We start from the raw sequence: 22,292 nt of genomic DNA on the forward strand, positions 1-22,292 counted from the left end.
GCCCGCCGCGAGCTGACGCACCGGCTCCCCCGGGACGCTGGGGGCGTCGCGCTGCTGCTGGGTGGGGAGCAATTTATCCCTCGCCGTCCCATCCCAGCCCATCCTCGGTTACTCCACCCTACCCCTCCCACCCCTCCACCTCCTCCTCTTCCTCCTCCTCCTCCTCCTCTACCTACGCCCTCACTACCTCGGATTCTCCACCTCCTCTCCGTCCTCCTTCCTATTTCCCTCTCTCCCTCTCCTCCCTCCCGCCTCCCTTCCCTCCCCCCCCCCTTCTCTTCTGAATAAGCAAGCTTTTGCCTCTAAAAGTCACAAGTAATCCTCGTGTGTGACAGAGAGAGAGGGAGAGGGAGAGAGAGGGAGGGAGGAAGGGAGGGAGGGAGGGAGGGAGGCGAGCCTGCCGAGAGGAGCTGCAGGCAGGAGGGGAATCTGGCACAACGGCTGGGAGAGGAAACTTGACGCTTCTGGGCCTCCATTTGCCAGGGCCTCGCCCGAGGTGAGTACTCCCGGGGACAGCGGAGTTCGATTCCTGGCAGGGTCCAGCCTCCGCCCGGACCCCGGGCCCAGGGATGGGCACCAGTACCTGGGCTACTCGGACATCCAGGCAAACGGGGGTGAGGTGAGCGCGGGCGGGCGGGGGTGGGGGCGGCGGGAAGGGGTCCAGCCCGAGGGCGGGGGCCCCGAGGCTCCGGGGCGCGGCGGAGGTCGGACCCCGGGTTCTCGCCTTCGGGCGCCCTGCGCGTCCCGCCCGGCTTCCCGGGGACTCCGGGAGGCTTCCAGCTACCCGATTTCCCTCTCTGTGCTGCGCCTGCCCACAGCTCCCCTCTTTTACACACCCGCGTGCAAATGGGATCGTGCTCAGTCACCCAGTGACCATCTGCGCCTCGGTCGAATCTCGGGGAAAGGGAAAGTTTGGCCAGGCCGGGGGCTGCGCAGCTCTGCGGTTCCCTGGAACCGAAATTGGGAACCAGGGGTTTGTGCAAGGAATCGATAGCTTTCGTTTTCTTCCTTTAAAAAATTTACCTTTAACGAAAAATCGCATGTATTCAAAAAGATTATTGGATTACTATGCCTGATCAGCTGCTGATTACCTACCAATAAGCGTTTTAAACACGCACGCACATCCGCGCGCGCACACAGGCACACAGCCGCCCCGGGGGCTCCGTGCAGGCGGGAAGGCCATCAGAAGTAACCCAGAATTCGGAGTCGCCAGGGCTGTGAAACGTGTAAAGGCTGTGTACGCGCCCTCCCTGGGTACCGGGGGGCGGGGGGGGGGGCGCAGAGGGAGCTCGCGCGTCGGCTTGGCGTTTTCTCTGTGCCTGTGTGTTTCGTGTGTTGTCAGCTGGCTTTGGTTTCTAAGCGCTGAGCGCTGCCAGGGGCGGGGGCCGGCCTCCACCATCCACCTCGGCACCCTAGTGGCGAAACAGGACTCATTTGTTTGGTGCAGAGCGGTGACGACCTAGAAGAGACTGAAGTGTGGTTAGGTCGGCACCCTGCCATCCATTACACCTGCGGCAGATGGCTCAAGCGGTAGAACGGTTTTGTTGGCGGGGACGAAGGAGGGAGGAGGGGGAGGCTAGGGCCTCGCCCCACTCTGGGGGAGTACCATAAAGAGCCAAAGACATGAAAGAAGCCATAGTCGTACCATCACAGGCAATAATGTTGCAGCGGCCCATGAGTGAACCTGGGACATGTTAGTGACCTTGGTGCCTGACCCCAGTTGATGACATGGCCGAGAGTTTTAGGACCAATATATTTTCAAATGAATTTTTGATGAAGCACCTCCTTCTTGCCTATACACACACACACACACACACACACACACACACACACACACACCTGTCTCCAACCAGATGCACACAGGTGTCCTTGGAGCTCTATTCCCTGAAGCCAAGCGTCATTGAGCCCCTGCGGATTTCACCGCAGCTGAAAGGGAGGCCACTCTGGGGGCAGGGAGCCTCTCCTTTCTCCCCAAATGATTTTTCCAATCAGCCAGCCAGCTACCACACACAAGCCTCCCCTCCCCAGATAACCAACTAGCTGGGATTTAGCGGGGTTCCTAATGTATCCATCTCTTTTTCACATACAGTGATGTGCCTTTCTGTGCAATATTCTCATCCTTGCATCTCTTTCTTCCTTCATGCTCCTCAACAAGCAGGAAAGGAAGTGCACACACACACACACACACACACACACATCCTCCCAGGCGAGCCCTGAGGAGGGCAGGTGTGACAAAGGAACACAGATACAGTCTAATGATAGCTTAGCCTGTCTTCTTTCCTTAATTTTCTTGCTAAGAAAGAGGAATTAACAGAGAAATATATTAAGGAAGACATAAAAAGAATGAGAAGCCTTGTCTCCATGTTCAGTTCACACACACATCACTGCAACAACCAGGGATATATATATATATATATATATATATATATATATATATATATATATAAACATATAATAGTATGTATATATTCATGTTGTAGAATAAGAAACAATTTCACTGCCCTAATTTTGTGTTCTGAATTTAATTAGGGTTTAATATGCTTAGCTTGGGGGGGGTGATTAGGTATACAGAGAATTTCCACCATTTTGACACTTAAGTTCTATTTGTCTATTCATGCTAAATCAATAATTTTTAGATTCAGTAAAACCAAAGACTATCAAGCAACAATGAGAACGCATTCAAGCTAAGATTTTCCAGTCACAAATAAAGCTGCATGATAGAAATCTAATGCTTCTCAAGAAAGGGAAAACATTTCAACCCTAGCATTTTTCAAGGTGCTTTCAATACCCAGAGCCACCTCTGAACTGGGTTTGGTTGATGGGTACTTGTGTACCCAGTGCAATGTAACAATTTTCCTGTAGTCATTTTCTTTTTCTATGAAGACTTCCATTTTATGAGAAGAAAGTTGACTTTGATATGCAGTAGGGTTAGGGTGTAGGATTCTTCAAGAGAAATGCCATTAGGATACAGCTCTGTTTTATTCATTATTAGTAATACAGGTTTGTTCATACACCATCAAACTGCTAAGGGCCTGCTCTGAGATGTATTCATATATTATCAGAGCACATTCAGATACATTTACAGGGTAAAAAATAAGAAGATGAAGATATTGCAAACAGTTGAGGGTGGCCTTCTTGAGCATTTTAGATATTTTTTTAATTAAAAAAAAAGAGGAAGAGACTCCATCTAGAACTCTTTAAGGGTACTAGGAGATTCCCATCTTATTTAAACAAAACAAAATTAGTAAAACTTTGCAGTTGGAGAGAATGCAGACAAAAGTTTAGCCCTAACAAGATTCCTTTCCCCCTTTTCCTCAAAACACTATTATTTTTAAATTTTTACCTTATTCGACTTTATTATTTATTTATTTATTAAGTAGGCTCCATACCCAATGTGGGGCTTGAACTCAGGATCCTGAGGTTAAGAGTCACAGGCTCTACCAACTGAGCGGGCCAGGTACCCCTTGAAACACTTAAGACCCTAGTTTCAACCAGTATCTAAAGCGAGGTAATTTCCAAGATGAACTCGAACTTTCTATGAAAGTTTTCTTTTTTTTTAAATTCTGGTATTTTAATAAATGGTATTTTAAATGGAAATTCTACAGGATTCATATGGATTCAACTATCCCAGTCTTTCTAGCAGAAGAAATATACATTTTAATACTCAAGCGAGTTGACACCTGAACCACACTGAATCACGTTTCTTGGGCCATGGTGCGACTCAGAACCAAACACGGGAAAAGGGGGTATCTAAGGGAGAAGAGGAGGCTAATAAGACCCCTCTTTCCTCCACCCACTGTTGGGACCACCTCCTTTTCCTATGAAATGGCTATCTGCTTGAACTGAAAAGACCGGTAAGAGGAAGTAAATCTGGAATACACGAACTGGTTTCTTTCCATCCTCATAGGTTTTCCTCGGGCCTCGCCACCCCTTGGTACCCTCTCCCACCCTTTCCAACCAAAGCCAACAATCGAGGCGTTTACGCTTATACGTGGCAGGATCTCTATACACCCTCAGGTCTCGAAAATATCTCCACCACCCCAAATTTGCTTTTACTTCCCGGCGTAGTTAAGAAAATCCTAATTCCTAAAGAAAAGCCACCCAATCCCAATCCCGGGCAGCGGCGCGGGAGCCCTCCAGGTGCCCCGGGCTGGCAGCAGGGAGGCTCGGGGCCCGCGAGCCCGGCGCCGGCCGCTGACTGCGAGCGCGTGCCCTCGGGTCTCGCAAGGGAGGGAAAGGAGCTCTCCTAGGTGCCCGGTTGGCAAAGAGATCAGACGAAATAGGGGCGGTAGAGAAGAGGTCAGGAGGCCGAAGAGGTCAGGTCCCACCCTCAGCCTAAGTCTCTTCTAAATCCGGGAGCCGGTGGCCAAGTGCACGGCGGGTCCCTCTGGTGTCCCGAAGGGAGGTCCCCGGGCGGGGGAGCGCGTGTGCCCGTCTGTGTGTTGCCCCCCCCCCCTGCGGGCCCCCTGAGAGTCTCTAGACCCTGGGGCCTGGCCTTCCCGGGGGCAGGCGAGACCTACAGGGGCGGGCCCGGCGGTGGGCGCGGATCCTCGGGGCTTCCGAGTCCCGGCAGCCCGGCACCCCCAGCCCAGGGCCGCCCCGACGGCCCCGATGCGCGCCCGCGCGGCCAGTAGGTGTCGCTGTTCCCCTGCTGGCCGGAGCCAGGAGCCCCGCGCGGGCCCCCAGCACCACGCAGCCCTCGGCGCCAGGCAGGTCCGCAGCCCCACCGGAGCTCCAGACCGGGCCGCTCCCCATCTAGGACCATCCCCCCCCTCACCTGGCCACGACCACAGCGCCACTGGCCGGCCTACGGGAGCGCCTTCAGGGACAGTAGGGAGAGAGGGCCCTGGTGGGGCGAGATGCGGGGCCCCCGACGGAAGCGGCTCCAAAGCCACCACCTCTCTCCCTCCTTTCTCTGCTCTTCACGTGCTGCGGGCAGCGGCCGGGCACAGGGAGCATCCTGGTACAAATCCCGGGCCGCGGGATGCACCCCCGGGCTCCACGCCGCGCTCCACGGTGGCTTTCAAAATCAGAGGTTGAAATCCCAGCTTCGTGGGAGCTAGCCACACAAAGAGTGCATTGGTTTCAACTTCTTGCCTCCAAAAGAAAAAAAAAAAGAGAGAAAAAGAACGAAACCTGGGCCTGGCCACATGCGTGAGCTACACACCATCCCGTGCACACGTCTGCACGCAGAAATGCGGGTCATCGCGACCGCCCCCCTCCCCTGGCCCAGGAAGGGGTCAGTGTTTGGAGGTGGCTGTCTTCTCCCAAAGCATTGCTTGCCAAATATCATCCCCCTCCGGAAACCTGGCAGTTAGCACGTCTTTGGAATCTGTATGGAAATTCTAGGTATTGAGAATTCTGCGCCCTTCTCCGGCGCCCTGCGGCTCCCTGCCTTCGGCCTCGGTGTGCCGCGTAAGAGATTATTAATCAGAAGCGTTCTTTTTGTGTGTGTGTCTCAAAAGGAGGAGGTCTGGCTTATGAATGCTGAGAGGGATATTTACACTGGTGCATCCAGTAGGTAGCTGGAGATTTTATTGTGATTCTGATCGTTTTACACAGGGAAATCAGTGTTCTGCTTTGAAGCTAGGGAGGGGGACCGCATTGCAAACGCTAAATTCAGAACTTCCAGTTGTTGAGTTGGTGTGCAAAATGGAACTGGCGATGTATTTAAACTAACGTTTAAAAGCCATCTCTTCATTTAAATGTAGGGACATTTTGCAGTAAAAAAAAAAAAAAATTAAAACCCCACACTTGATCTATATTTTTTTTCGTAAATACAATCGGTTGGCGAAGACGAAAAAAGGTATCCGTCAAATATCAAAGAGAATGAAAGAAACATTCTTAAAGTCCCACCTATTGCGGAGCACATCCTGACTCTGGGCCTTGGTCTCACTATCTTGGGCGCCGAGGCTGGGCAGACGCCTGAGTATTCAAGGCAAGCCTTACGTTTTTTAGCACGAGGTGGCCAATATCCTCTTTAAATGTCATGCTTTGCTATGTCTCTACAAAACTGGCGACTTTGCGTTAAATCCTGTATCTGTTACACAATTCTAAATAATTATTTCTGATCGAGACAGCAAATTAATCATTCGTTCATGCGGGAGGGGGGCGAAACACATGTCTAATTGGAGGTTGTGAAGTTCAGTGAGGTGATATTTTTAGCTTGGAAAGTCCAAAATCAGATACTTGGGTATCTCTCCCCCTCCCGTCTTTTCCCCGCTGCCTCCCCATTTTACCCTTTTGCACCCGACCCTGTGGGCTCCCTGCTCCGCTCTCCCCCTTTCCTCTGTCTCCGTCTTCTTTCCCTTACTGCATCCCCCCCCACCGCAGCGCCTTTCCCTTTCCTCTTCCTTCTCTTCCCCCCCCCCCATTCCGCTCCCCTTCCTCTGTGTGTGTGTGTATCTCTCTCGGCCTCCACCCCCCCCATTTATTGTCTGATCCTATCAGTCAAGTTAATATAAAAGTAGCAAGTGGGAGGCCCAGAACCTCTCTCCCGCGCGCCCAGGACACTTTGGGGAGGTGTCGGTCGCTGCCAGGTTACCGGCCAGAGTGGGGGCCCCCGAGGCAGGGCGCGCAGCTTTTTGAGGACTTGGGGTCCGCCCGGGGTTGCGGGGCTTATTCAAATGCCGCCCGCTGCTGCTGTGATTCGCAGGGACTCGGCCTCCATATGGTAATGCGGGGCGGAGTGGGGGGAGGCGCAGAGGGTAGAGGAGGGGAGGACTGGGGTGAGGGCGGGGTGGGAGGGGGCTCCGGGGCGGCGCGCTCGGCTGCCGGGCTGGGACAGAGCACCGGGACCCGCGGCGGCGGCGGCAGCGGCGCTACCCACCCTCCGCCACAACCCCCGCTGAACCAGCGAGCCTCCGAGCCACCGGCCCCGGGGTAAGCCACAGCGCGCACACGGCGGGGACGGTGACGGTTCAGATGCTCCAGGTTACTACCGGGAGCCAATAAGGGAGATTAGAAACAGAAAAGGAGATTACGGAGAGATCAGAGACGAGAGGTGTACCCCCGTGTGTCCCTTGTCACACAGCGCGCGCGCGCACGCACACACACGTCTGTACACACATGCATGCACAGACATCCGTGCATGCACACAGTCCTTGCTAGCAACATCTAAATATATGCACCGCCACTCTACGCCCTGAAACGTGGCGGGTGTGTTTGTCCCGAGCCCTGCATAAAGGCAGGCAGGTATGTTCGAGAGTCCAGGCAGGAGCAGACCGCCACGCACGATTGAATTGCAGCCAAACTCGGAGAGACATTTAACCTGCCGAATTGTTTCGCTCAGCCAGGTGCTCCCCCTCCTCCCGCCCCCCCCCCCAAACCGGCAATTCTGCAACCAGTTGTGAAATCCTGCAACTATTCATAAAATGTGCTGAAAACGTACTTTAAGAAAGGTAATCTTGCTATGTATGGCAAGGTAAGGGCAAAGCTGAAGGATGAGTGTGTTGCCGTTTTTTAATGTTTTACGTGTGGCCATCTGACCACTTTTTATTGGGTGACATATCATATGAGCACTTTGGTGTAGGCTTGAAAAAACTACAGCCAGAGGTAAGGCTGGAAATGCCACAAGAATTAAGGGCGCTAAAAATGGATGCTGGATAGTCCAGCATGAAAGATGGCATACAGCTGTAGGTTTAAAATGGGAGGAAATACATGTGAATATTTATACATGAAAGCCTTTGGGGAGGGCTGAATCTTGCCCTGAGTATCTGTGCAGGTAAGTCATTCATAAGAAAACTAATTACCTGTGCATGTACTTGGACTTGTTTAATTGAATAAGCTGCATGTGTGCATACTTGCTGTTCTTTGTGGCTATGCAATTATGGATTCAGTCTTTTAAAAATGATAGCTTTGGGGGAATTTTAAAAGTGGACTTGATACATATATCTTTTCCAAAAGCCATTGTGCTGAATAGATGTATTGCCAGGAAGGAAAATCGGGCCCTATAAACAAGATTACCATTGCTTGATACCTAACTTAAGGCCTGTATAGTTTAGGGTAAATCAACTGGCTTAATATAGTCAACTGTTTTGTTTATTTGTTTTCATTTCAAAGTCCGGAATTAAGGATGCTTTTCAATCCAGATAATGTGCCTGTTTCCAGTCACATAAGATAAAAATGAAACTCAGTAAATTTTGAGTGCAGCAGATAAGGTACAACATACAACATGGTTGAAAATGTCTTCCTTGCAGAAGGCTGTCGGTTGCTGTGTCTACACATTTTAAAATAGATGATTTTTTTTTTTTGCAATAAGAAATGCTATAAGGCAATAGGGTACCGAATGTCGCAACTCTCAGTTAATCAACACAAAAATTCTTTAGAAATCTTTGGAGTCACTTCCCTTTATACCATACATTATCTCAAAGGCACTGGCCGAACTGTGTTTTTGCTATTATGAAGTTAATTAGATAATCAAACTTTGAGCCTTGAGCGATGGGCATTACATCGACCAAGGGGGTATGTCAGGAAAAAAAAAAAAGTGTCTTTTCTTTCATGACCAAATCAGGAGGTTATACAGCTGGCATTACATACATGACAGATGTGCATATTTGGAGCCTTAAATACACAGAAGCAGGGAGGCAACTGTGCATATTATCTAGCAAGAGACAGCAGCAGACACTCGCCAAAAAATACAGACAGAAAGGCACAAGAGAGACAGATAGACATAACAAGATAGCAAAAAAAAAAAAAAAAAAAAAAAGAAAGAAAAGAAAAAAAGGAAGGGCGTGGAAATCAATAAATCGATACAACCTGAACTTTTCGCGAATTAAAAAATGCAAATATATCTTTACATATGCATCAGTATTAAAAATAATACACGCTGGAACCAACAGGAGCGGGAGCAGGAGGAGGAGGAGGAGGAGGAGGAGGAGGAGGAGAGGTGGAGGAGGAGGAAAGGAGGAGGAGGAGGAGGAGGAAAGAATGGAGGCGCCGCGGAGCCCTGATTATGCATGGGCTGGAGCTGCCTCCTCTAACCTGTTCTTCTCCGAGCCGGGCAGCCGGCGGTCCTCAGCCGCCCACAGAACAGGAGCCGAAACAACCGTTCCCGAAGGCTACAGCGTTTATTTTTCTCTTTTGGGGGTTTTGGCGGTTGTTTCAGGGGCTCGCCAACTGGCCCCTTTAATTAAAAGCTTCAATAAAAGGCGATCGCGCCAGGAATGCACCGGCTCCTCTCCGCGCAGGATTTGCATATTTTTTTAATGCCCTAATTTCCTTGATGTATGTAAATGTAGCCGGACGTAGAGGGAGACAGGGAGCTGACGTCAATGGACGTGACCTCGCAGCTAAACCTTGAACGTGAAGCCGGGATGGGGGAAAACACGGAGCGGCGGCCGGCGGAGCCCGCGGGTGCGGGCGGCGGCGGCGGCGGCGGCGGCGGCGGCGGCGGCGGCGGCCGAGGCCGAGCCCAGGCCCGAGGAGGCCGGGGGGCCCCGAGCCGCCCCCGGGGGAGACCAGCAGCGCCTCCCTCGGCCACCGCCCGGCTTCCGGCCTCGCCGGCTTCGCGGCGCGCACGCGGGCTCCTGCCCCGCGCCGCCAGCCCCACCAAAGACACGTTCCTTCGCTTCCCCCTAGAAAAACAACACACTCCGAAACAACAAACCGAAAATCAACAGAAAACCAGCCGAATCAAGCCCCCAGGTGTTTTAGATCCCGGCTCGGGGAGCTTATCAGAAAGAAGACTCCGACAATGGAACATGAAAAAAAAAATTTTTTTTTTTTTGGTTAGTTTTTGTCTTTTTTGGGTTTTTTTCATTTTATTTTTTGGCTTCTCCAGCACAAGAAGAGGGCGGGGGCGGGGGTTGGGGAGGCCGCAGACAACAGCAAACCATCCCTAAAACACGATAAGCTACACCTGTTCCAGTAGGGAGCGGTAAATCGCCCCGCCAGCCGGCGGGGGCTCCTGGCGTCGGCACCTGTGCACCTGCGCGCTCGTTAAGCGCGTGGGCTCCACTAACTGCCGCGCTCCCAGGTCGGGATGTGGGGGAAGAGCGTGCGCGCGCGCGCGTGTGTGTGTGTGTGTGTGTGTGAAGGAGGTGCTCGGGCTGCTGAGCGCCAAGGCAGGCGCTTCGAGAGAGGAGCGGAGCTCGCGGTCCTCCAGGGCCGCCTCCAGGACTCCGATACAGGGCCCCCTGGGCCGGAGCACCGGGGCCGGAGTTCGAGTTCCGCCGATTTGGGGAGGCGGGTGCGTCAGGGAAGGCGCTCGCTCGCTCTCCAGCCAGGCCCTTCCCATGACACCGTGTGGGAGGAGGGCTTTTGAGGGGAGCCATTCCTGGGCCGCAGCCCCGGGCGCTGCCGCGCGGATCCGCCCGCTGTGTCTCGTGGAGCGCCGCAGGCCCCGCGACGAGGTAGCGAGCGGGCCGCGGCGGGGAGGCCCTCGGCGACCCCCCGCCCCCGGCCCCGCGCGCCGGCGTGTGCGAGCCTGCGCTCCGGGCGGGGGCCGCCCCCGCGCCTGCTCGCCCCCGCGCCTGCTCGCCCCCCACCCTCCCCGAGGTAGCTAAGAAACGGCGCTCGGCCTCCTCGGGCCGGGGCCGGGGCCGGGGCCGGGGCCGGGGCCGGGCCGTGCGGAGCCCGGGGCGGAGGGCAGAGCCGCGGGCTGCCGAGGAAGGGGCGCCGGAGGCCGCGGCGCGGGCTTCCCGGGGCTGCCCTTGGCCGCCGCGGCCGCCGCCGCCCCGTTCCACCTCGCAGCCCCAGCTTTGTTTTGCTGACATGCTCGCGGCCACCGGGCCCCACGCCTGCGAGGGAGCGTGTGCGTGTGCGCGGGGGGCGGGCGCGCGCGCGGGCGGGGGCCCTCCCGCCAAGGACACGCATGGCTGTCTGTCCTCCGGCGGCACTTGGCGGGAAAGCTGGGGGCCGCCGGCGGGGCCGAGCGCCGGCGGCTCTCATTACCACCTCCCCGCTCCCCCCGGGCCGCATTTACATACGGGCCACTCGCCTGAATTTTTACAGCCCCCGTTCCGCCCCCGGCCGCACGCGCGCAGGCTCGGCACAGGCGCCCGCGCGCGCAGACACCCGCGCCCAGGCTGCGGCCGGCCGGGAGCGCGGGCAGGCCCAGGGGCGCGAGCCGCCCTCGGCCCGGCGGATTCTTGCACCCTCCCTCCCGCGCCTACACCCCCTGACAGCCTCCCGGCTCGTGTTCCAGGAAGCCCACTTTCCCTCCAGGCCCCCACCCTTCTCTCCCTGCACACTCCCACCCACACCCTCCCACATCTCTCTGCCTCTTTCCCGGGAACACACACACACACACACACATACACACACACATGCTTTTTCTTCCCCCTCAAATAGATAACCCCTATAGGGCTTCCCTGGTACCTTTTGAATAGCTCTGGAGTTTAAAGAATAAAAATCCCTATAACGTATTGCTTGTCTTTGGCCAAACACATTTGACCACAACAAAAAGGGGAGGAGGAGTGAGGAAGGGGGGACTTGAACCAAAAGACCTTTCTTTAAAAAAAAAAAAAAAAAGTCTGCAAGTCAAAAGGTCATTCTCCAAGTTTGTAAATAAAATTGCAAAGGGAGCTCTTTAAAAAAGGGGGGGGGGGAGGAAAGAAGGAAGATAGAAAAGATCCACAAGTTACATAAAATGGTGCATTGGAAAAACAAGACAGGCCTATTCTTAAAAGAGAGAGAGAGAGAGAGAGTCTAAAGAAATCAAGAAAAAAACTGAAGGAAAAGAGAAAAAAAGAGAAGAGAAAATAAAAGGTAGAAAAGGCAGAAAAGGCAAAAGAAGTTTCCAAAGAAATGTGTGCTTTACATCCTACAATAGGAAAATGTAGCCATTGCCGTCCTTCAGACGAGACATTTCTAATTTGTTCCGTCTGTCAGGAGGGGACTATGAGAGGTTTGGGTGCAAATTCATTATCTCTGGCAACGCAGAACGTAGTGTGAGGACTGAAAAAGACCGTGGCAATGGATGAACAATAGGGCTTCAGTTCATCAGTAACAAAAGCAGTGGGGAAATTGGTTGAGTTTCAGAGCACGTCCTCCTCGGCAGAGGGGGCTGGACTAGACCTTGGACAGCCCCCCCAAAAACTTGCCGAGCCTCGCACACACCACTTCACTCTCCACTCCGAGGCTCAGGGAGCAAGTGCCTGGCGTGGGGGGGAAAAGTTGGCTTTTTTCCTCTTTCGTCTTTTGCGCCCTTCTCTCTCTCTCCCCAGAAGGGAAGAGCCGTTTAAACTATTTTAGACGCAATCAAGCAAGAATCACCGTGTGGAATTGAGCGGCAGTTTTAAATGTGCTAAGGAGAGGAATGATCTGAAAAAAAAATTTTTTTTCTTTTTTTTTTTTTTTTGAGACGCCGAAAGGAGCCTGTTTGTGTGCTGCGGCCGCCCCGTGACACTGGATCTTGTCTTCTGGCCGGCGCCTCGATTCCTGCCCAGCTGGATTTGGGGGGCGACAGCGCCTGGCGCAGGGCGGAGAGCAAGTGAGTACCGGGGCGGCCCGCAGGCGGCAGCGCGGAGGGCGGCCCGGGGCCCCGGCGGCCGCCGCACGCCCCGCGCCCGCGCTCCTCCCTCGGTCCTCGAGCGGGTGACCGCAGAGCCCCGCCGCGGGCCGCTCCGAGGGCCAGTCCGGGGCTTTGCTTCAGCTAATTGATTGCGAGTCTCGGATGCTAAACCTGTTGATCTCTTGAGTTGTCTGAGCCAGAACTGTTAATTACCCAGCGGTCTGACCCCCCGTTGCACAGAGACGCCGGGGAAATTTCGCGTTGGGAAGGGGAATTTTGCATGTAATTTCGTGGTGGTGGTGGTGGTGGTGGTGGTGGTGGTGGTGGTGGGACTTTTTTCCTTATTGAACCTAGAGCGAAATGCAATTGTACGTCGCGTTCCTGGATCCAGGATTTGCATTTCGAATGATTCTTTTAACCACCTCAAAGTTGCAGTCCTCTGGCAATGAAGTGAGGCTCGGACTGGGATGCTGGTGGAAACTTATGTACACGGGCTAACTAGACCTGGTGGATTTCCACTTCCTTCTTTTCTCTTGCCTTTTGGATTCTGGGAGGCCAGAGGCGGCTTTGCAGGGTTATCCCAAGTTCAGATGCATCGAGATAACGGCCATCGCGGTTAGTTACTGGGACTTGGAACCTTTCAGCTTCAGATGCTTCTGGTATCTGAGGGGAGCCCGGTCTCTGCAGTTTGCCTGGAGCCCAGACCTCGCGAAGGGAGCCGAGACCTTCCTTCCGTGGCCTGGAATTGTCTGAGGGAACGCGGGGAGGTGGGAACCCGGGCACTGTATTTGCATTAGTGTCGGCCGCGTTTTCTCTTGCAAATGCACGGGCGCTGCTTGAATGGGGGACTGTCTGGAGGGGTCAGGGCAGCAGTGGTATTGATCAGAAGTTAGACCGGAGGCCCTGTCAAGTCACGGCCATGGCCGGGGGCTCTTTTGGGGCTGTGGCTGCCTTGGGCCCAGAATGGCAGGGTCGGATCCAGTTTCCTCCCTCTCCTGGTGCCCAGCTCTTCCCAGCACCCTCCTTCCCCACCTTGCCACCAGTAATTAGGGCGCTGTCTCGGAAACGAGCTCCCATAGTCAGCGTAATTGAACCAGTGCAGTACTTTCATTTTGCAAGACCAGTAGCCCCACCCCACTACTCCAAAATAACAATAAACATTAAAAAAATCATAAAAGAAAAGCAACCTATTTTCGGGAGAGTAAGACTTCTTGAATATTGAATCATAGAGGAATGGGGGAAGGGAATAAAAAAAAATCCACCACTTTACAGCAATCAGGTTTTACATTATTCATTGATTTACTGAAGGAAATAGCCAATCAGGAGCCATAGATATGAATGCACATCTCACCGTGCTGTGGCCTTACAGTAAACTATTTGCATCTTTCTAATGGATTAGATATTTATCTAGGGATTCCCATTGTTTGAAAGGCCTGGAAATCCAGTTCCTTAAACATTTAGAAAATACGACTTTGTTCCAGTCTTGAAATTCTTACAGGGAAGAACTCTCCCTCGTCTTTTGTATAGCAGGTTACAGTGTTCAAATCCCTAATGTTTTTTTTAAGGGTCCCTCTTCCTTCCAAGCTAAAAATAAAAGAAAAGAAGAAAGAAAAAAATTAATTTCCCAAACCCCTCCAGATTCTGCATATTTTGCATTCCCATTATCATGCATGTCTCCATTTAAATGCAAATTAGCATATTTAACCCTGTGGGTGCTGAAGCCCAGCACACATTGTACTGGGGTTTTCTGTAATCTCTTGGCATTTTAAGGGATCATGGTAATTGCAATACTTTAAAATGAAGCCAAATCTAAACATGACTATAGAGATCTATGTATGTATTAAAACTGTGATCATTTGTTTTCTTGACTGTTTTTCAGATGAGACTGCGAAGAAGCATAAAATGAATAGACAATACAACCAACCAAAGGTAAATTACAATTTTATATTTGATAAAATCAAAATGATATACAAAGTCAAAATAGAGTATCATTTGCTAGGTGGTGGGCCTGCAGTGTATTGCATATGTCCCAGTTCATGCAATAGATACAATTCCAGAAAAATCCAAGTTTCCCTATGTGCAGGTTTTTTTTTCTCCTATATGTAGCCTTTGTATACTATATATCAAGAATAATGCAAACATAACCTGTAACTGCCTATAAAAATGAAATTCAGGATACAGAGGACATAATAGGACACTTTTATTAGAAAGTAAGCCAGTCAAGTACCTTGCCTGAACTATACAAATCGCTGTAAATTAAATGGCTTTTATGTAGAAAATGGTAGTCTTGACTGTATTAGTGGACTGTGGTTTACTTACATTAGATTCTACAAACCAAGTATTAAAAAGGGATATCAGTAATTGGCCATTTCTTTACGTACCCTGCAGTAGTCTGAATAGGATTCAGAGAGGTGTTCTAAATATTAGTGGCAAACCTGGTTATTTGCATTTATGGAATAGCATAATTCTGATCCAAATGTGGGGAAAAAAATCATAACTTTTCACTTCTAACTTAAGCAGAGATTTGTTTATTCCCAAGAAAACCAGGATGTTTCAATTCATGTTTCAGCCATCTGGAGACCTATAAAAAGATTAGAAAACAAGCATGACAATCACGTCCTAATCTACTGGCCATTAATGGGAATTTATTAGAGAATGAGCAGGCAGGCCATTTGAATTCAGTATCTCCTTCAATATGCAGATTTCAAAAAGGGTATTCTGTGCTCAGATAAATAGCTTTCTGAAAACCAAAAATATCTGAAATGAAAACATGTAGGTGTTAATAGTTGCTCATAACAATGCATGGCAGGCATTGCTAGGACTCAGCCCAATTGTTTCAACTGTCTTACATCCTAAGTGATAGTAAAGTCCTTGAAATGTATATGGTAAACCATGACCTGAACCTTGGCAATATTCAAAATAATCAGGTGTTCAGTGTTAAGCCTTGCTGTGGATCTTTTATTTCTCCATATCTTGAAAGAGGGTGGAGAGGTAAAATATTTAATTGGCTAGATGGCTGGTGGACAGACTGCCCATAATCTTTATGTTGGCTATTTTCACTTCTTTTTTTGGGGAGGGGGGGTGTCTCACAATGAATCTACGGTGTCTGTGGCATGCATGGGGGGCCAGTCCTGGAGTCAGGTGATGTGACTATGTGACATTGCTTTAGAACATGCTATTTTAAGACAGTATTTTCTGTAGCTTCTAATTGTAGAAATACTTCAAATGTTCAGTGTCTTGGCTTTCATGATTGTTACTTGGGTTCTAAAAATGCATATAATTGTTAAATCTGGGAATATAGCCACATTAATTTGCGAATTCACACAGATAAGGGGTGACACACATACACAGACATACATGTGTCACAACTCTCTACTTTCACCAACCCCCACCCAGACATATATAAGGCAAAAAGATATTCTAAAAATATCTGCCATTTCTTCGGATTTTGACTTAAGGAATTGAATTCATCTGATCATATGCTTGCTTTATGTAGTACATGCCAAATCACTAATGATTCTGCTTCTAGGTCTTGGAAAGCAAGGCCAAAATACTCTCAATCTTCCAATGCAGCAAAGCTCATTATGGTTTTACATAATGTCAAAGTGGCATGTGCCTCAGTGATGTGTTCAATTCTGTCCATTAGTTTATGTTGTGACCTCATAGTTCAAGAAGGAACAGTAACTCTGGGAGTGTGGTTCTCTGAATTAGTTTGTAGTTTGCACGTACATTTCATATGTAACCCAATGCAGCCATTTCTGATCATACTTCTTCTATCAAGATTTGATAAGAAAAATAGATGAGCAATTACCATAGCTTAGTCTTTTCTAAATAATCAGAACACAAGTGCTCACCCAAAAAACTGAATTAAAAAAAATCTAAGGGAAAGTTGGCATCTGTGTTTCTAAATTGTATCTTTAATTGGTGTGATATTATTGTTTGAACTCTAGATTGGGGCTTTTCTTGGAAATTTTGTTTTTTTTTTTTTTTTTACTCGTCAGTCTTTTCAATAGGATTTACATATGTGTTCTGTACGTAACTTGATAAGCATATTCACGCTTATGTCTTACAAGAATAAATTATTGAATTAATGGAAGAATATATATTAATTCTGAAAGTGTTTTGGTCACTGGGGAAAATAGTCAACCTAAAGAAATGAGAGTATTGTGATAAACTAGTGATGTGTGAAATGAATATGAAGATTTATGGCATTTGCTTGTAGCATATATTTTAAAGAATAGTAACATCACCAAACATGACTCCTAATTTTGGAAAGCAATCCTTAAAGTTCACCCATGGTGAATATGCATCTCATGTGGACTGCACCTTAGTCATACTGTTGAGGGCCATCTGAGTATTAGAACTGTACATATGATAGATGCATGAGACATAGATGACCTATTATGAAGGAGAAGAAGAAAAGAGCTCTTTTAGGTGACCATATTTACACTTTGAAAAGTCCTAAGGAAAGGAATGAGGCTAATTAATTACTAAAACGCTATTCCCCTCTAGATAGAAGAAAGGTGGGGGTGGGGAAGGGGAAGGTGGGTATAATGCTCTTAACACCCAGGTGTTTTGTCTTTTCCATGGGGGTAACAATACTTTTTTCATAATTTCATAAGAAAAGACTAGTAGGTTTTGTTCTTCTGTATGAAAACTGACGTTTGAAATTACAAACAAAGGCTCAGCATTTTTATTACAGCAGAGTTGGGTACAACAGTAGAAACTAATGCTGCAGTGTTTACCTGTGCTACATTCTAAGGCACACACCCTATACAGAGTCATTAAAAAAAAAAAACAAAAAAAAAAAACAAAACAAAAAAAAACCGGGATGAAGTCGGCCTGCTTAGAGCATTCTGTTTGAACTTACAGACCAAACAAAATACACTGCCCTATCGCCATGGCACATAGATACAAAACATGACTGAGCTGTGAAGCCATTAAAAACACACCACCAGAGCAAATTGTCAATGTAATCACACATCGACTCACTGCGTAATACAGATCTGATTCCCAGCCCCAGAAAGCAAGGCCCTGCTTTAAGCAATAGCAAAGTGCCTTCCATCTGTCTGCCCATGCAATCTGCCAGAAGAGAAATGCAGGCAAAGACGTTCCCCAGATCTGAAATGCTTTTATCTGTCCTTAGAGAGAGATTTCTTCCAGTCTTTGGATATTAGAGCGATCTACACTAGCACCGAGGAGGTAAAAGGCCGCGGGTTGCTTTTCCTGGAGCAGTCGGTAGTGCTAGCGGAAGAGATGTTGATTGAGAAAATAGGGCTTGTAGAAATGCTGCCGCTGCTGCTGGTGCCGCTGCCGCTGCTCGGGCAGGAGGCGTGGGGCAGTTGGCTGATCACTGATGCATATCAATAACCGTGTACTTGAGATTTCTCATGACATCATCATTACCTTGGTCTCCCGCGGTCTCGAACCTTTGACCTTGCCGGGCTGGTCCACATTTTGGCAGTGAAAGCCCCACCAATGATGGCCCTTTTCTCCTTCTTTCAGACCGGGGGCAGCAGCACGCCAGCAAGACGGCATCTTCTCCTCCCCAGCCTAGAAGCCCTGTGAAATCGAGGATCTTCCCCCTAAAACACACACACACGAGATATGTGCAATCAAGCTGCCACCGCTTGGTAAAAAGCTCACGGTGCCTAACCCAAAAGGATCAGGAGCAGATCCTTGAATCAGCTGTCACCTCTTCTATAGAATGGGATGTTTTTTTTCCTTCCTCCTTAACCTGCGCTGGAAATTGCCGTTGGCTTTGTACATCTCTATAGAGGGAGGCTAAAGAGTCTTGCGTGAGAATGAAGCAATTTACAATGCAAATAGAGGCCTGTGGAGGGACGGATGCTGCTGCTCACTCGTAACCGCTTGCTGCACCTTAATAGCTGGTTTTATTTTTTGATATTAATAGATGAATTGTTGGCTAACGCTGTCGGAGATTACTTGCTGAAAGGAAAGAAAAGTTCGGAATAAACTTTGAAAGCAACAGATCTCGTTTGGATGTTTTAGCCGCACACACAAACAGAAACCAGGTCATATTTACATACAAGAAGGAATCTTATGCTCGGCAAGTGTCCTGGAGGACTACTCTTCGGTACTGCCAGAGAGATCGGGATCTGGAATCTGGCCAGAGGAAGACAGAGGCGTGTGAGGGAAGTGAGTTGTTATCTTTGGTTATCTAGCTGTATGAGTGTATTGGTCTTCATAAAGCTAGATAACCGAAAGTAAAAACTCCTTCAAGATCGCCGGGGAGCATGTGAGAATGAAAGACTACAACCAAGAGACAGTAAAAACCAGAAAGGTCAGGAATACTTATTGAATCTAACTTTGTTTTTGTTTTTGTTTTTGTTCTTCTTCCTTATGATTAAAGGTGGGATTAGAGGAAATTAAGTGACACACAGGGGCCGAACCATAAAGGTGCCAGGTACTCTGAGAGGGGTTGTTAGAGCTGCAAAGGAGAATTGTATAGTGCTCATGAGTCAAGATGCATGTGCAGTTTGTCCTACTTTAAGACAAAAGTTAATATGAGGGGTTTTCTTTTCTTCCCCCCCTCCCTTAGAAAGCTGTTGTAGAGAGGTCTGGTATCTAGTTCAAAAATGATTCCATAATCCGCAGACGTAGGCTATTTCCTTCTGAGGTTCCCCTCCCCTGGAAAAAAAAAAAGGAAGATTATGCGGGAGGACTACATGTATTGGGGTTGTGTGTCAAATTCTATTGCATTAGACTTTCAGAAAAGTTTATGATGGAAGGTTAATAATTTGTATCTACTAAGGACATACAGCTAGCAGAGAAAATGCAAAAAAAAAAAAAAGGCAAAGGCTGATTTTTTATTCTTCTATTCAAAATACAAGGACAGATGCTTCTCTGTTCCAAGAGGGTTTCCTTGAGGAAGCTACTGAAGCAGAAAGACATGATGGAGACGAGATCGCCTCCCCTCTTGTCAAAGTGTTAAAAAAATGTTCTGTCTTACTCGGCGCCTAGCATTGGAAATGAAAGTGACATTTACGCCACAACCCACGTGTGCGCCTCCTCTCTTTTTGTTTAAGGATGATCAGGTCTATCCAGGAAACAGCTCTGGCATCCCAAACTGAAATAATTAGGACGTATATAGACCTGACAAAAATGGAAAGGGGGTGGGGAATCTGAGGGTCTGTCTTGCCTAATTGATTCCGATAAACGGAATGCAGGAGATGTGAACGGCAGGACGCTCCGATTCCCACGCTCGGGGGCAAGTGGTAAAGCGGGCCGGCAGCCTATGACAGACAGCCCTGTTGGGGGGTGGGGGCATGAAAAAAACATCAAGTGCACACACCATACTCATCTCCATCGCTTAAGAAAGTGGAGGCATTTCCCACCCACAGCCATCTGCAGCCTCCCAAATGGTAGCACCAACTGGTCTGTAGCTGCTGCATACTGTCTGTTTCTGTTAATTTTATGACCGCTGTTTAATCTGGCCATAATTAAGTTCAGCTTTCTTCTTGGGTTCAGATTTTCAATATTTAGGAAAGCTAGTGGGAAAGCAGTTCCAGGAGAGTCCCGTTTCTACCTGCCCTTCACGTCAAATTCTCAGTCTGTACTTTTGGCCTTGTGATCACCTTTGGGCTCTTGCTTTGGGTGGATTATATCTAAAAACGTGTACTCTGCAACAGACATTATTATCACTTCCCCAGGCTGTTTACCCCCTTAACATGATACAGCTAGGAATTTGGCGTGATTATGCTAGTAGACACACACTGGAAGTAAAACTATAAAATCATCAGCCTACATACAGAAAGTTAATTACAATAGCGGTATGATAAGAGGTGGGTTTGGTATAATCCCAGTGAGATGCGTTCTAAACAGCCATTTTTATTGAATCTCAAGGTGACTATACTTAGCAGAAACTTTGGGGCTTTGGAGGTCCCCATTGTAATCTTCCCCTAAAAGTTCTTACATTTTTCTCCATGTGTCAGAGCAGACATTTGGATAGGCATTAAACATAAATACAAACATTGCAGCAAGCAAATGCCTAAAAATGGCCTGTTACCTTCCATGTGGCCTGGATTACTGACAATCTCAAATCCCAAATATGCAGTTATTCTCCAAAAGCATTGCATTTTCCTTTGTAGCTTCAGCACCTTCTAAGACTCCAGACTGGAGAAGCCTGTAAAACCACTGTTGGTTTCCGTTAGAAACTCCGAGAGACTTTATTAACGTAAATTCTCATTATGGCTGCTGAACACGTGCCAAAGTTTTACTACTGTAGTGACCGTTGAGAAGACCCTTGTTTATTTACATTTGAAGCACTGTTTGTGCAAACAACCTTTCATTGTTAAGTGCCTGTATTCCTTTCATTTAGTTCATGTCCAGGGGTGCTATTTACCTAGAACCATTGTCTACTACAATTAACATTTACATTACAAAGTGTGTGGTTTTCTTTCTCAAGGAGGTTCAATTAAGGCAATAAGATGTTTGCTAGGGAAACCTATTGTTTACTGAAAGCACTCAATGGAGTCAAATTACTGAAGCTTTTGCTTACATCTTGGTCTTTTATGTAAATGTGTTAAATATAGCGTCTAAGGAAAATAAACAATATTATAATTATGTGTTTGCCATTGTCATATCAAACTTGCTTTGTACCATACTAATGTTACATGACTTACCGATCAATAAAAATACATTTCAATGTTATTATTTTCATTTTATTTTTTGCTGTTCCACTACTCTTGCTGCAACATGTCCCAATTTTTCTTTTTTCTATTGCACATCAGACTTCTGACATTTTGTTTTATTTGTGTGTGTTGAAGAGAGGTACTGTATCTGAGCATGGGTCTGGAGGATGTCCGAGGTAATCTCTACGATGACCTTATAATAAGGTGATATTTCTCTGAAATCTGAAATATTCCAAAGGCATGTACATATAAGTCAAAAGAAGTGTAAATATCAGTTAAGTAGTTCTTTGAAAGCTAGTTTTAACATTGGCAGAAACCGGATCGAGTTTATTTAGCATACCACTGCATTGTAAAACAGTTGGAGTGAAGTTGCAGGTTGCGTGAGTATGCATGTTAACTAGTGGGAACCGAGCACAGTCTTTGTGAAAGGGGAGCAGCAGATTGCTGTGCAAGGCCAATGTTAAAAAGGCAGCTGAATTTAACACCATCTGGAAGAAAAGATCCCTTCACGACTTTCTCACACCGTCAGACAAAACTAGTGTCTCTTGTTCCGAGCCCTTGTCTATGCAACCATACAATACTGAGTCATTATACTTTTGCTGAGAGAAAATTTGAGAACACAATATGGGTAACCAGTGAATGACCAAGTTTCATTGTGCCCGCTTAAGTCGATTGAAATCTACGTCTAGAGCTATGAATGGTAGTATTGTTTTCCTCACCAGGGCTGTACTAAATGTCAGCACAGTGTAAAGAAAAACTTGAAGTCTGCAAATAACTTACCAGATCTCAATTATAATATTTTCCCACACTAGAACTAATATCATTGCGAGGGGCTACATTGCAGAAAATACAAAAAGAAACCAAAAGAAATAGAGAGTTCATTTAGAAGTTATTTTATCCAGACAAACATTTTAATTTTCTGATGGGAACTTCAATTCAGGCTGCAGGCTGGGTTGGGAAGCGGAATTCATTACTGGGAAGTTCAAGTTACAAAAATGCTTCTTGTGCAATTAAAATAGAATAAAACAAACAACTCACTCCCACCTGAAACCCTCCCTTCTTAGATATAAAGAGACTCCACTTGGGTTTTATTGCTTTAGCTCTGCTTAGAATTATTAGTAGAAGTCTAGCCTAAATTTTGCTTGAAATTGTGGCAGACACTGCTCTTTCAGAGTTTGCCACCA

The 22,292-nt window shown here is 48.2% G+C and overlaps 1 long non-coding RNA gene across 1 annotated transcript; it reads left to right on the forward strand.

Annotated features, from left to right (window-relative positions):
* Nucleotides 1-411: 411 nt before the first annotated feature.
* On the forward strand, nucleotides 412-21,039 carry LOC121489043. The gene is made up of 4 exons (XR_005987249.1): nucleotides 412-496; nucleotides 12,305-12,433; nucleotides 14,334-14,383; nucleotides 17,960-21,039. It is a non-coding gene; the product is annotated as an uncharacterized LOC121489043 (long non-coding RNA).
* The last annotated feature ends 1,253 nt before the right edge of the window (nucleotides 21,040-22,292 follow it).

This window comes from Vulpes lagopus, chromosome 4 (assembly GCF_018345385.1).
Source record: "Vulpes lagopus strain Blue_001 chromosome 4, ASM1834538v1, whole genome shotgun sequence".
In the NCBI taxonomy this organism is placed as follows: domain Eukaryota; kingdom Metazoa; phylum Chordata; class Mammalia; order Carnivora; family Canidae; genus Vulpes; species Vulpes lagopus.